Below are 13,561 nucleotides of genomic sequence, written 5' to 3' on the forward strand. Positions count from 1 at the left end.
CTGCATATATGGCTAGTGTTAGCATTTACAAATTGACCATCAGAGCAAGTGAGAATGCACTTTTCCAGAGATTTGGGTTTTCATACTCCAGTTGGCTTGTTAGCTATTTGCATTAATCATTCATCTTTGTGGGTCTTGGTTTTCTCAGCCTTAAAATGCAAGTATTGAACTGGACATGGTGGTTCACCCCATAATCCACCTTACTCAGGAGTCAGCCAAAACAAGAAAGCCTGTAAGAGTCTTATCTCTGACCCATCACTCTAAAATGGCTCAAGTAGTAGAATGCCAAACTTGACTGCATAAAACTAGGGGACGGTAATCTGGCCATGAGAACTAGCACCCATTCTAACATATACACATACCAGGAGAGAAAGAAAGAGAGAGAGAGAAAAAGGGAGATTGAGAATGAGAAAAGAGAGCGAGAAAGAATTGAAATATCTAATCTTGAAATCTTGAAATTCTTTATCTAAAACTTATCAATCAAAAGGTTTTATTGAAGGTATAGATACAAAATACTTGTTATATGCTAGACTTTGCTCCATATATTGTGTTTAGCTTTTTTATTGGCTTATTATGATTAGGCATTCATTTCAAATCAGTGAAATAATACAATAACTAATAGCTATGTGATAATTGAGGCTAACAGGATTTCTCTCATCACCTATCTACTGGAAATATTTAGTAAATCATAGTTGATTTGCAGTTGATTTAATGATTGATGTATAGCTTTTCTTTTTAAGACCATTCTCTTACCATTTTTCCTATTAGGAATACTTTGGTGTATGCTTTATTTTAAAAAAATAATGACAGTGAAGCATTTCAATATTTCAGGCTTTGTTTAGAATACAAAGCAAATATTCATTTCCTCTCAAAATGTGTTGAGAACATAAACTTACCTCTCAAAACATCACTGATGAGAAGATTTCTTGTCACAGTAGAAAGATTTCTATTGTGGTTTAAAGTGCCTTCCTTAAAACATATGCATCATTTACAGGCCAGCTTAGAATAAGCTGACTGAAAGATTTAATGATAATAATCTCCATATTTCTTCTACAATTGATTTCCGGTTTCAATGAACTTGGAAAGAGTCCTGAGACATCAAATACGTAAATATCTTCCCATGAAAGGAATCTTCAGAATACGTTCATAAATTTACAACTTAAACATAACCAGAAAAAAATATATATCTTTGCCCATTATTAAGGTGATACTTTAATGAAAATTTTTCATTTGCATGAAATAAATCCTTTTGGCTACAGATGAAAGGGATTTTATGGTAGCGACAATAGTTTTGTGAGTTAAATGATCCCAACATCATCAGGAATGAATCACAAGTGCCTACCATATGAATTACAGTACCACGAGTCTTAAAAAGGTATTTCTGCGGAAAGCATTCCTCCCATCTGCAACAATCCGATTCGGCTTTGAAGTCTTGCTGGAGAGCCTGGCAGTACATGAGACCACCACATGCTGTCCAAGCTTCTCTCTCAACTAGACTTGGACTGTATTTTCTTAAAGAATGATGGGGTAACTTAACAGCCAAAGAAGTTAAGGAGGAGAATGGCTGTAGTCTGTGCAATAAGACTTTGCTGCACTTACATTCTTCAAAGAAAAGCAAAGCAAGACAAAAAATCCTTTCTCCATATAGCTATAGACAAATATATGAGCAAACACATGAAATTAAAGTGGGGACAAAAGTATGTGACTCTTTTTATCCTTACAGTTTTGAATTTGCAAATGTAGTTTCCCCAGAACTTTCAGGAATCTAGAAGAGGAGAGAGATAAGATATTCATAATATTGCTTGAGTGCATTAGGGAGATAGAAGAGAATACAAGATGGCACCTGGTGAAATCAAAACACACTTCATTTGTGTATTAAGAACACAGAAAAAAACTCACTGAAAGCTATTGAACAATAGATGTAGAAGTATAGAAAAAGAGAGAGAGATAGAAGGTCAGTTAGATTAAAGTATAATATATGTGTATGTGTACACACACACACACACACACACATACACACACACACCACAAGTGAAACAACCCAGTAAAAGAAACCCTTTAGAATAATTAATGCAGACTTTACAATATGAATGACAGGAATGTCAAAAGGTTCTTTCCAGGGGTGGGTCCCAAAGAAGTGAGACCAGGAGAGGAGATAGAGTGGATAGATACTTTACATTCATATATGAAAATGGAACAATGAAGCTTGTTGAAACTGTTCTAAGAAAGGGAGAGCTTTATGATGAATAATGAAGGGATGAGTCTAATCAAGGTATATCGTAATACATGGAAATATCACATGAACTGCTGTTACTATATGCTAACAGTGTTTATTTTTTTGACCATCCTGGGTTTGAGCTCAGGGCCTGAGCACTGTCCTTGGACTTTCTCAAGACTAGGGCTCTAACATTTGAGCCTCAGCACCATTTCCAGTTTTTTTCTATGTATGTGGTACTGAGGAATTGAACCTGGGTCTCAGTGCATGGTAGACAAGCACTCTACCACTAGACCAAACTCCCGGCCAAACAATGTATTTTTAAGTATTTTTTTGGTCTGTCATGTAACTTGAACTCTGAGCCTGGGCACTGTCCATGAGCTCTTCATCTTAAGGCTATCCCTACCCCTTGAGCCACAGTGCCACTTCCAGTTCTCTGGAGGAAAAACTGGTTATTTGGAGATGAGAGTCTCACAGACTTTAGTGCCCAGGCTAGCTTTGATCCATGTTCTCAGATCTAAACCTCCTGAGTAGCTAGGATTATAGGTATGAGCCACTACACCCGGCCTAAAAAGAGACAGAATATTGTGCTATTGACCTTCATTTTACTACCTCTACTGAGTGGCAGTTGTGAGGGTGGAGATTGACCATTTCTTTTTTGGTCATCTACTTAAGGCTTTTCTTGACAGACACAGAAAGTAACAGTAGAGTACCTTGTAATGATTGGACGGCTGATGCCAGCAAAGTTAAAGGAAGGTAGGAGAAGTAAAACTATCTTTTTGAACAAACACTTTGTGCTGTTATTTCTTTACTAAGGAGATAAATGTAGACATCTCATCTATTTTATTACAGGGTAAAATGATGGCAATTGGACCTAAATTGAAGGTTAGAGAGAATTTCTTAACCAAACTACCACAGAATTACCTCAGTTTTGAACTGCATAGGTTCTTCCAATACTATTTATATTTACATAGTAAAAAAATACCTTAACCAGGCACCAGTGATTTATGCCTATAATACTACATACTCAAGAGGCTGAGAATAGTAGTTAATAGCCAGACCAAAAGGAAAGTCCATGAGATACTTATCTGTAATTAACTATTAAGAATCCAGACGTAGAGCTGTGGTTCAATTGATAACAAACTAATCTTGAGCAAAAAAGCTCAGGGACATCACCCAGACCCTGATTTTATCCTCTAGTGCCTACATGCATGTGCACGCACTCAGGCACATGCGCACACACACATGCACACACACACACAGATATACATGTGGTATCCTGTGAGTTAGTTGCTTACTGCAATCGAAGGTTTAATCTTTGAATCTTCCTAGAGCAACTTTTCTGAATTATTAAAAATACAGAAACTATTTGACTTCTCAGGCAGAAGCTAAGACCTATAGAGTATCAGAAAATCAAATTTAAACCAGAAACTTACTTAATAATCTTATTTTATAAGCCATGAAAGAAAATTGATTCTAGTAAAATAACAAAACCAAGCAGAGGATTACAGTTAAAACATTCTCCTCTGCCGGACTCTGTCACTCTAGATAGTTATGAGAAAAGTTGTACGTGGATGTTTGTCAAGAAAATTTCTTTGTTACAATGTAGCATCCTTCTTATGATTATGATTTCATGCTGAGAAGGCTGCAAAACAGCCAGGCGGCAAGTGGGTTGCTTAATAGTGGTAGTATTTTAGTAATACCTTAGTCTACAATATTATCCCCAAAAGAAATTCCAAAGCTTTTTTTTGGAGAAGCAATGCTATTTATTTTTTCCATATATTTTAATTGTAATTATTAGAAGGGTTACATTATATTCACCAGATAGATGGTGCATTACTTCAGATACATTAATACCCTTTCTCAACTCTTGGTCCCCATTTCCCTCCTTCAACTCCCACCCCTCATCTTGTTTCCCCCCTTCCCTATCCAGTTTCAAATAACCAAATATGCATATGTACAATATATCAGATAACAAGGTGAAATACTGTAACAATATGAGATAACCAAGGCACAGCAAAAGAGATGAGAGATAACATAGCACATTAAGGACAACAATCACTCATTATATGGCTTTTGTTTCTATATCCTGGAGGTCCTTTCATTTAGCATCATACCATATGGCCTTATGTATCTTGGTTTTGTTCTGTTGAAAATCTCTGCTAAAAGAGCCCAAGCTTTTTACTGATTATGACAAATGAGGGAAACCATTGAGCCTATGTTCCTCTGAGTCTGGCTTACTTCACTTAATATGATTTTTTCTAAGTCTTTCCATTTCCTCACAAATGTGGCAATGTCGTTCTTTCTGACCAAAGCTTTTTTTTTTAATACAAGTACTTCCTACCTTATTCAGTGATAATAAATGAAAGTAAGAGGTTCAATTGTCAAAGCTGATTGCCAAGCATCGTTGTACCAAAGCTAGGAACCAACCTGTGTTTCCCTGGGTAAACAAGTTCTTCTCTCAGCAATAGACTTCTCAAAGTTGTGAAATCCAAGGTAAATGTGAGAATTTTGCACTCAGTTCCATCTCCATATGCATTGTTCATGAGAGCACACATTGGAAGGACAATTTACCACCATCCTCACACAGAGCACTCTGTCTAACTCCTCTGTCTCTGTGGTGAGTTTTCATCTCTAAAGAGTATGTATGTGGGATGAACTTTTGTTTTCTTTTGTGAAGCTAGAAGCAAATAAGACTACATGTAACATGAGGTTGTGCTTGCTACCAAAAGCCTGCTAAATTGCCAGGGATTTCTGGCTCATGCCTATGATCCAAGCTACTCAGGAGACAGATCTGCTGATAGCGGTTCAAAGCCAGCACAGGCAGTCAGTGAGAATCTCAACTTCCAATTAATTACTAAATATCCAGATGTCAGAGCCCTAAATTTGAATACAAAAGTTCAGGGATAATGTCAAGGCCCTGAATTCAAGCCACAGGACCAGCACCAAGAAACAAGCAACCAAAACACCAAACTGCTAAATTAAAACAAAACACACACACACACACACACACACACACACACACACACACACACCTTTCACTAAAACTTACCTCTCATATCCCCCAAAATACTACCTTGATATTCATCACCATACTTGGCAAGCATTGCTGATGTTTCATGAATACACAGAAGTAAACATACCTGGCAGAACTCAGGGTAATAAACTAGAAAATTGTTCATGAATTGTTTATTTTGTTTGGAAGAGAGGGCATACATGGGCTTTGTAGAAATCTCATTTCTTTACCTCGATTGGGTATTTTATACATGCATAACTCAAAGTTCAGCTGCAGTACTCTCTGCAGAGATCACATGGGTAACATGTGAATGGAAATAAACCCTGTAGGTAAAAGAAAAAGGAATTTGGAAGGAGATCAAAGATTAGCTTCATTCCACTCTTTCCTTCCACTTTTTACAATTCCATCTAAACTTGGTATTTTATGAGACTCTAATTCCCAGAGGAAAGGGTGTATTTAAATCAGATTTGGGGTTCCCTCTCCTTCTACCCCCCTTCCCCTCTCTCTTTTCATGTGGTGATTTGATTTCCTCAGCAGTGAGTTCAGATCACTGAATTCTTAATAGATAGGAAGCATCAGTATTAAAGGTATAATTACTATTGATTTATTATTACATTTTTAAACTATAATCATCACTCTGGTTCAGCTACAGGATAAGAACATTTAAGAATATGACTGGAAGAAATGTATACCTCTTTATGGTTTCTAGTAATTTTAGAATAGCACTACTTACTGTGCAATCAGTCTTTAATTATACAAAGAACATTGTAAGCATAAGGGTCAACACTTTGAATTATTTACTTTCCTTTTATAGTCATTGAGTAATAAGGTGAAGTGTAGTGTGGAAGGCCTCATTCATAAATGGCCTGTGGAAAAGATTATTGTTGGCCCTATGAACCCGGCAATAAATGAAAAATAGTGAGACACTAGAAAACAATGTTGGCCTGGTTTCTAAATGCTTTCCACAATACTTTTAACTATTTTAAACTATGGTATATTTACAAAGTGTCTATTTTCACCTTTACCCAAGTAGTAGAAAGCAATTAAAATTACCATTGCAATTCTTTAGAAAGTGGTAGGGGAAAATTCATTCTGTTTGTAGCTAATCTAAGGTGCTAGACCAGAACTGAAAGTTTCAGCCTTGTTGCTTCTTGCTAGGTCATTTCAAAAGAAAGGTGGTATCATTTCATTGTTTTCAAATGAAAACAACTAAGTTTAAGTGTAGATGCCAACTGAACATTTTACAGACTTTCTTTTTAAACATAAGACCATGAGAACTAAGAAAAATCTAAGACGTGAAAATAACACAGTTCCACTTGCAAGCATTCACTTATATATTCAAACTTATTTTTTCAGGTGTTCACAGATGGATAAATATGTATATATACACATGTTTGAACTATTATACATTTTATATGTTAGGGAAAATGAAATTATGCCTTCTCTAACTTAGGGTAATGTAAATAAAGCAAAAAATTGGGGGATTTTTCTGTTTATTTGTTTGTTGTTGTCTGAACACAAGGCCTCATGCTTTCTAGGAGAGCAAACAAATGGGAATCAAGTTCCCAGTTCTTTTCTGCTTTATTTATTTTTCAGGCAAGGTCTCCTATTTTTGCTTAGGGATAATCTCAAACAATGAGCCTCACACTCTGTGTCTTTTGAGTAAACACTGAAGCTGTTGACACAGTGACTGTGGATCCCAAAATCCCAAAATTTCCATTTGATCCAGGATTGAACATTCACAGTATTTTTGTACAGAAAAGTGTTGAAACTTGGAACAACTAAGGAAGAGGAAATTTATTATTTAGCAGAATAAAGACAAGAATAGCCAAGGCCCAACTCACAAGACAAGAATAGGTAAAGTGATGGGCTGGGAGTTTGGCCTAGTGGTAGAGTGCTTGCCTAGCATGCATGAAGACCCGGGTTTGATTTCTGGGTAACACATGCATAGCAAGAAGCCAGAAGTGGTGCTGAGGCTCAAGTGGAAGAGTTCTAGCCTTAAGAAAGTCCAAGGACAGTGCTCAGGCCCTGAGCCCAAGCCCAGGGCTGGCAAAAAAAAAAGAATAGGTAAAGTGAGAATCTTAGCTATTACTATCAACACAAGTAATTTTGAAGAAAAAGAAGATCAAAGGAAGGAGGGAGGGAGGGAGGGAAGAAAGGAAGGAAAGAAAGAAGGAAGGAAGGAAGGAAGGAAGGAAGGAAGGAAGGAAGGAAGGAAGGAAGGAAGGAAGGAAAAAAGGAAGGAAGGAAGGAAAAAAGGAAGGAAGGAAGGAAAAGAAGGAAACAGGGAGGGAGAAAAGAAGAAAGGAAAGAGGGAGGAAAAAAGGAAGAAAGGCAGGAAGAAAGAGAGGAAAGAAAAATTTAGGAGAAAAGAAAAGTGGAACAAAATGAGTTTTCCACTTAAACTTTTCCAATAAAATTTGTAATCAGTTCTTCAATTCCATATTTACAATGTATGTACTACAACCATCAAATAAACCCACAAACATTCCTGAAAACCTTAGGAATTTTAAATGGACCCTATAAACTATTTTCTTAAATTAAGTTTTAATCTATCAAGCTTCAGAGATAGTTATCACACTCAGCCCAGGTGTCTATGTCAATTAAGACTACTTTAATAAAGTATTGCAGGGCAGTGGTTTATAAACAACAAAAATCTATTTCTTGTAGTTCTGGAGGTTACAGATTTGTGTAGGATATGAAGTCAGAGTCCCAGCATGGTCAGGGAAGACTAGAAATCTCTCTCTGGCATTACTTTTACATGGATGTTTTCTAATTGCACAAATAATACCTCCTACTTAGAGATGGGCTTTCAATATATAATTTTGAACCAAAAAATGGTGTGAACAAACTATTTCACCAAGCTCGAAATAAAATGTTTCTCATATTGTTCATGTATAAAGTAACATTCATTATGAACTCAATATATATGATCTCCAAAACCAGAGAAACAAATAAACAGAATTATGAGCTTAAATTAGCAAAAAAAGAGAGCAAATTAATCTGAAAGGATTTAAATGTATACTTCTGAAAGAAATGAAAATAACAAAATTATGTGAGAATAAACAAATTTAGAACAGTAAACAAAAATGTAAGCAAGGAGTAAGACATTGTGAAAATGATTGGGAAGCTATGAAATATAACCAAATAGAAATTCTCATTTTTTCCTGTCAATAACGTACTTCTATGAAATAAGAGAAATTCTCAAACCATAAAATTCTTGAAATGAAAATATCAATAACATTGTTAAACAGATTAGGTGTATGTGAAGAAAAGGTGTGGACAATGAATCTGAACCAAAGAAACATAATGCAAGACAGAAATCAATATAAGAAATATGGAAGGTATCTTAAAAATAATGACAGGCTTACAAAACAAAATCCACTTTCAAGGAGTTGAAACTCCAAAATAAGCTAAAAGAGGAAATGCATACTTTTATTTTAGCAAATTCAAGCATGTAAGTTAAAAAGCTTAAAACAAGATCATTCAATAAGGTATAGAAATGATGAGCAGTCCTAACTATTCCTAAAAAAAGTCGAATCAGTATTTAAAAATCTTTCTCAAAGGGAATACAAGATGTAAATGTTTTTGTAAGATTCATCTGTCCAACATTCTAAGTCAGCTAATGAAAAATAAAGCCCGCACTACATCAAAATTCAACATAGTCAACATAAGAATGGAAAATTACAGATTAATCCCACTCATGAACATAGGCCAAAAAAATCCTAAACAAAGCATTAATAAAACGAATCCAGCTGTGCATTAAAAAAGATGATACATCACTAACAAGCATTTTCTACCCCACAAATCCATTGATGGCTTAACATTAGAAATATTTGTTAATGTAACTCACAATATCACCAAAGTATAGACAAAAATATCCATCTAAAGAGATAACACAAGCAAATTCTATAATCATCTAATAAAACTCAACTTAAACCAGAAATAAAATGCCCCTTCCTTATACTAAATTAAACCAGTCAATAAAATGTCATGATTCACTCGCCCACTTTGCAAATCACGCCAAATGTTGGCAAGGATGTGACTAAACTGGAATTCTTATTTAGACTACTTCTAAGTGGAGGGGTTGGGTAATAGCCTTTTGGAAATAATCTGGCATTATTTAGCAAATTTTAACTCAACAATTTCAGACCAGCCTTGCATATGTGCACCAGAAGAGTTCTTTAAGACTATTCATGACGACACTGTTTATAATAACAAAGGAACTAGACTTTTTGTAACAATAATGTCAATAATAAAAGTGGGTATCTCTCAATAAAAGGATGGGTCAATAAATTCTATAGACATAAATTGTTCAGATATAAATTGGCTTTCCAGATAGTAAAGTAATATAATTATATGCATCAATACACTGAACTAATGAAATGCATGGGAAGAGCAAGCTTTTCAAAAGCATGGAAGTGGTTTAAAAGCAAGGAAATTCAAGCAAAGGAAAGCAATGGAGTTACAACACAAACTAAAAATCCAGATTTTTCCACAGTCAGGATTATCCAAGAATGGCAGATGGGAGTTTCAACAGAATTTTGAATATTATTTTCCTTAAGATAGAAGATGAGTGAGCAGGTGTTCCACATGCTGTTATACTTTATAATATGTGGAGAGATATTATTTATGTTTTTGCATTGATTAAATATTTCATAATAAAAGAACATCTGTAAAAATCTAATGTAATAATAAAGCATCTGGAGCTAACCTGTGTTAAGCAAATAGCAGAATTTGCCTTGATCACGTTTTTCATCCAGATGCACGCGAATGTGTTATGTCCTACTGTCTACTGGTTAGAAGCCATAATAAATGGTACAAGTCTCATTGGGGATGTTTCTTAATTGTGGGGTTTTGGATTTTAGTTCTCCCCCCTGTTGAATACAGATGTGATGGCTAGATTAGTTAGCACCATAAAGTGCTGAGAAAAAAAAATCTATTCTGAGAAAAATAGCTCAGTGTTAGGTTCTAGTGGGTCCATTTCTCTTGATTTAATCCTTTGAAATGTTCTCTTTGCGTTATGGTAGGCTTTGGTCATTTGACGAAGCAATTGATGACACTGGCCGATGGGCGTGTGGTGTTGGCTCTAGAAGGAGGACATGACCTCACAGCCATCTGTGATGCATCCGAAGCCTGCGTAAATGCCCTTCTAGGAAATGAGGTAAAATCTGAGAGTACAAGAGATCAGGGTTAAAGGACCAGGGGTGTATGAATGCAGATGTTAAATTGTTTTCTTTAGTCCAAACATTCACAAAATGAAGTTTTCTTCTTACCATTAAACAAGTAGGTAAGCCTGAAATAAGATCAATTTATATGCAATCTCATTGTAAGCTACATGATTTTATCAGGTACAGAATCAAAACTTCTAATCACATTACTTACACAGCTCAAAAATGACATAAATAATCTTTGCAGGAGAGGGTTAAAATGTTTAATCTACTGATCAATCAAATTAGCACTGAACGATTTCATAAAAATTAATCTCAATTTTAGTAAGTTTTAAATTGTTTTGAAATTAATCTAAACAATCCTACAGGATTTTTAGTTCAGAAAAATAAAATCTCTTGAAAAATATTGATGAGTTATGTCTGTTCCTGTTTAAGATTTTCTCATACTTACAAGGTATGTAATATTTCCATATTACAGACATTAATGATGAATCCCAAAAAGGTTGAAATATCCATCAAAACTCAAGTAGCCAAAATGAATTAGACCTTGAATTTAAATAGCTAGAGGTCATTCTTTTTTCTTTACCATGTAATTATATTGGAGTATATTTTCCTGACCACACTGTGAACTTCACATGCAATGGCTAAGGGGTTTGTGTTCAGATCAAAACAAAGTTTTAGATATATTAATTCAAACATTTTTTTTGTCGGTCATGGGGCTTGAACTGGGCCTGATCATTGTCCTTGAGCTCTTTAGCGTAAGGCTACCACTCCACCATTTGAGCCACAGTGTCACTTATGTTTTTCTGGTGGTTAATTAGAGATAAGAGTCTAATGGACTCAGATCTCAGCCTGCTGAGTAGCTAGGATTACAAGTGTGAGCCACCGGTACTCAGCCCAAATATTTTATATCTTACACATATATGTCAATATATGTATCAATTTAGCTGCTTTTCATAGTGAAGTGTGAGAGTGTTATGACCATTGCATTTTTTGTGACCATGAAATGCGACTTTACTGATGAAATAAGTATACACAAAACACTGAAAGTCTTTTAAAATATTATCATTCATATCATATAGTTTATTTGCGTGTGAATATGTGCATGCATTGTATGTGTGTGTGTTCATGCTTATGTGTGCATGCCAGCCCTGAGGATTGAATATAGTGTATGGGGGATTTCTTGGAGCTGTTTTGTTCAAGACTAGCTCTCTAGCACTTGAGACATAGATAGTTCCACTTCTGGCTTTGTGCTGGTTTTTTTTTATTATTATTTAAAGAGATAAGAGCTTCACCAACTTTTCTTCTTGGATTGGCTTCAAACTTCAATTTTCAAATCTCAGCTTCATGAGTACCTAGGACTATAAGCATGAGCCACTGGCATGTGGCTTTGTACATACTGCTTTTAATGGTAACACATATCATTGCCTGTAGAGTGAATGGGGGGGTTCTTTTTCACGTAAACATTACCTTACAAACCAATAGTGCTTTAACATGATTGTCTTGACATATTTATTTAAGTGTACTTTTAATTTTAAAAATATTAGCTAAAAATGTAGGCACTGCCCAAGTGCATTATTCTGTTATATAATTTTAGAAAACATAAGTTATACAACAGGTGTAATTACCTAGTGTTTAGTATCAACAATGGACTGTTGTTTCAGATCCCACATAATTCAAGGTGTCAAAAATTTTCCAAGTAGTCTGTGATTTTTGTGAGCTAATAATGTCAGATAGGGTGTGTGTGTGTGTGTGTGTGTGTGTGTGTGTGTGTGTGTGTGTGTGTGTGTGTGTGTGTGTGTAAGCTGTGCATCAATAAAGGAGTGAAAAATAAGTACCATATTTATTTTATCAGTTAATCCTGGTCACTCATCTTGACCACTAGATAACTAATGTTTTGCAAGGTTGTGTATATTTTCCTATAAAGTATTTGATTCTAAACACTTTGGAAACATTTCAGAGAAGCAGAATTTAAAATTAAAGTTATAACGGCTTACACCAGATGTGCAGAAAATCAGAGCGGATTATAGATGGTGGCTCCAGAGATGATTGATTTGCTCAAAAGGAAATTTTATCCTGGTTACAAAAGCAAACTATTTTTCTGCATATGTGAAAGAAAATTATAGCTCTCAAAGGCTCTCCTTATATACATCCATTCAAATGAAAATATCTCTTTTGGATTCTTATAATTTCTGCAGTTGGCCCAGCTCTGTTCCTCCAAGGATGGAATAATTTCTCTTATAATCTTTCTTTAAGAATAATCCAATAGAGAAAGGAGTAAAAGTAATTGGCTAATCTTAATCCCAATTATATTGGTGTAGATTATGCTTAAGAATAAAAAATGAATAAATAAAATATAAATAATTGTGTAACAACTGAAATGGAAATAATAACTGAAAGGGATTCTTTTGTTGTTATTAAGAGTGACTATTTAATTGACTTTAATTTACTGGACATAATTCTGACCCAGTGGTTTGAATAACATAAACACTATTTTCTCTTTTGGTGGACTACCTTCAATTTTATAAGTGCAACCTAAATTTCTTCATTATGAACTAAAGACAGCAAAGTTTAAATAATCTATATATTTCTGTATCTCTTTTCTGTAAAATTTCTGAAGGATATAACCAAGAATATGAATTTCTCACAAATGCTTTAAGGTTAACAGATGGAGTAGAGATATTAAAATTGAAAGATAAATTTCATTGTGTCATATCTATCCTCACACAGAGGAGAAAAACTAAGAGAAAGAAGTATTTCTAAAATGAAAAATGGAAGAAAAATACAAATGTGTTGTACATTATAATTCATTTGGAAAAAGGAAATGAAAATGTAATACTTGAATCAACTTAAGAAACAAAGAGTTCTCACTTTCATTGACAATATAATTTATAATTCAAGGCCTGGTTTATGGTGCTTTTTGTAGGTCAAAGATCATTATGACTACATTGAAGTTGTGAGTTTCATTTCTTTAGAGAAAAATAATACAGAAGGCACACTGCATGCACCTCACTGTTTTAAAAAGCTCCAACACACAGTTTTCATAGAAGTTTTGTTTGATCGTCTCTAGGTAAAAAAAAATTATAAAGAAGTCTTTCGTATGCCAATTATTGCAATTTCAAATCCCAACTTCCCTCCAAACCCCCTTTCAAGTGATTA

The sequence above is a fragment of the Megascapheus bottae genome, chromosome 5 (assembly GCF_031878675.1).
Source record: "Megascapheus bottae isolate mThoBot1 chromosome 5, mThoBot2.hap1, whole genome shotgun sequence".
NCBI classification, from domain to species: Eukaryota; Metazoa; Chordata; class Mammalia; order Rodentia; family Geomyidae; genus Megascapheus; species Megascapheus bottae.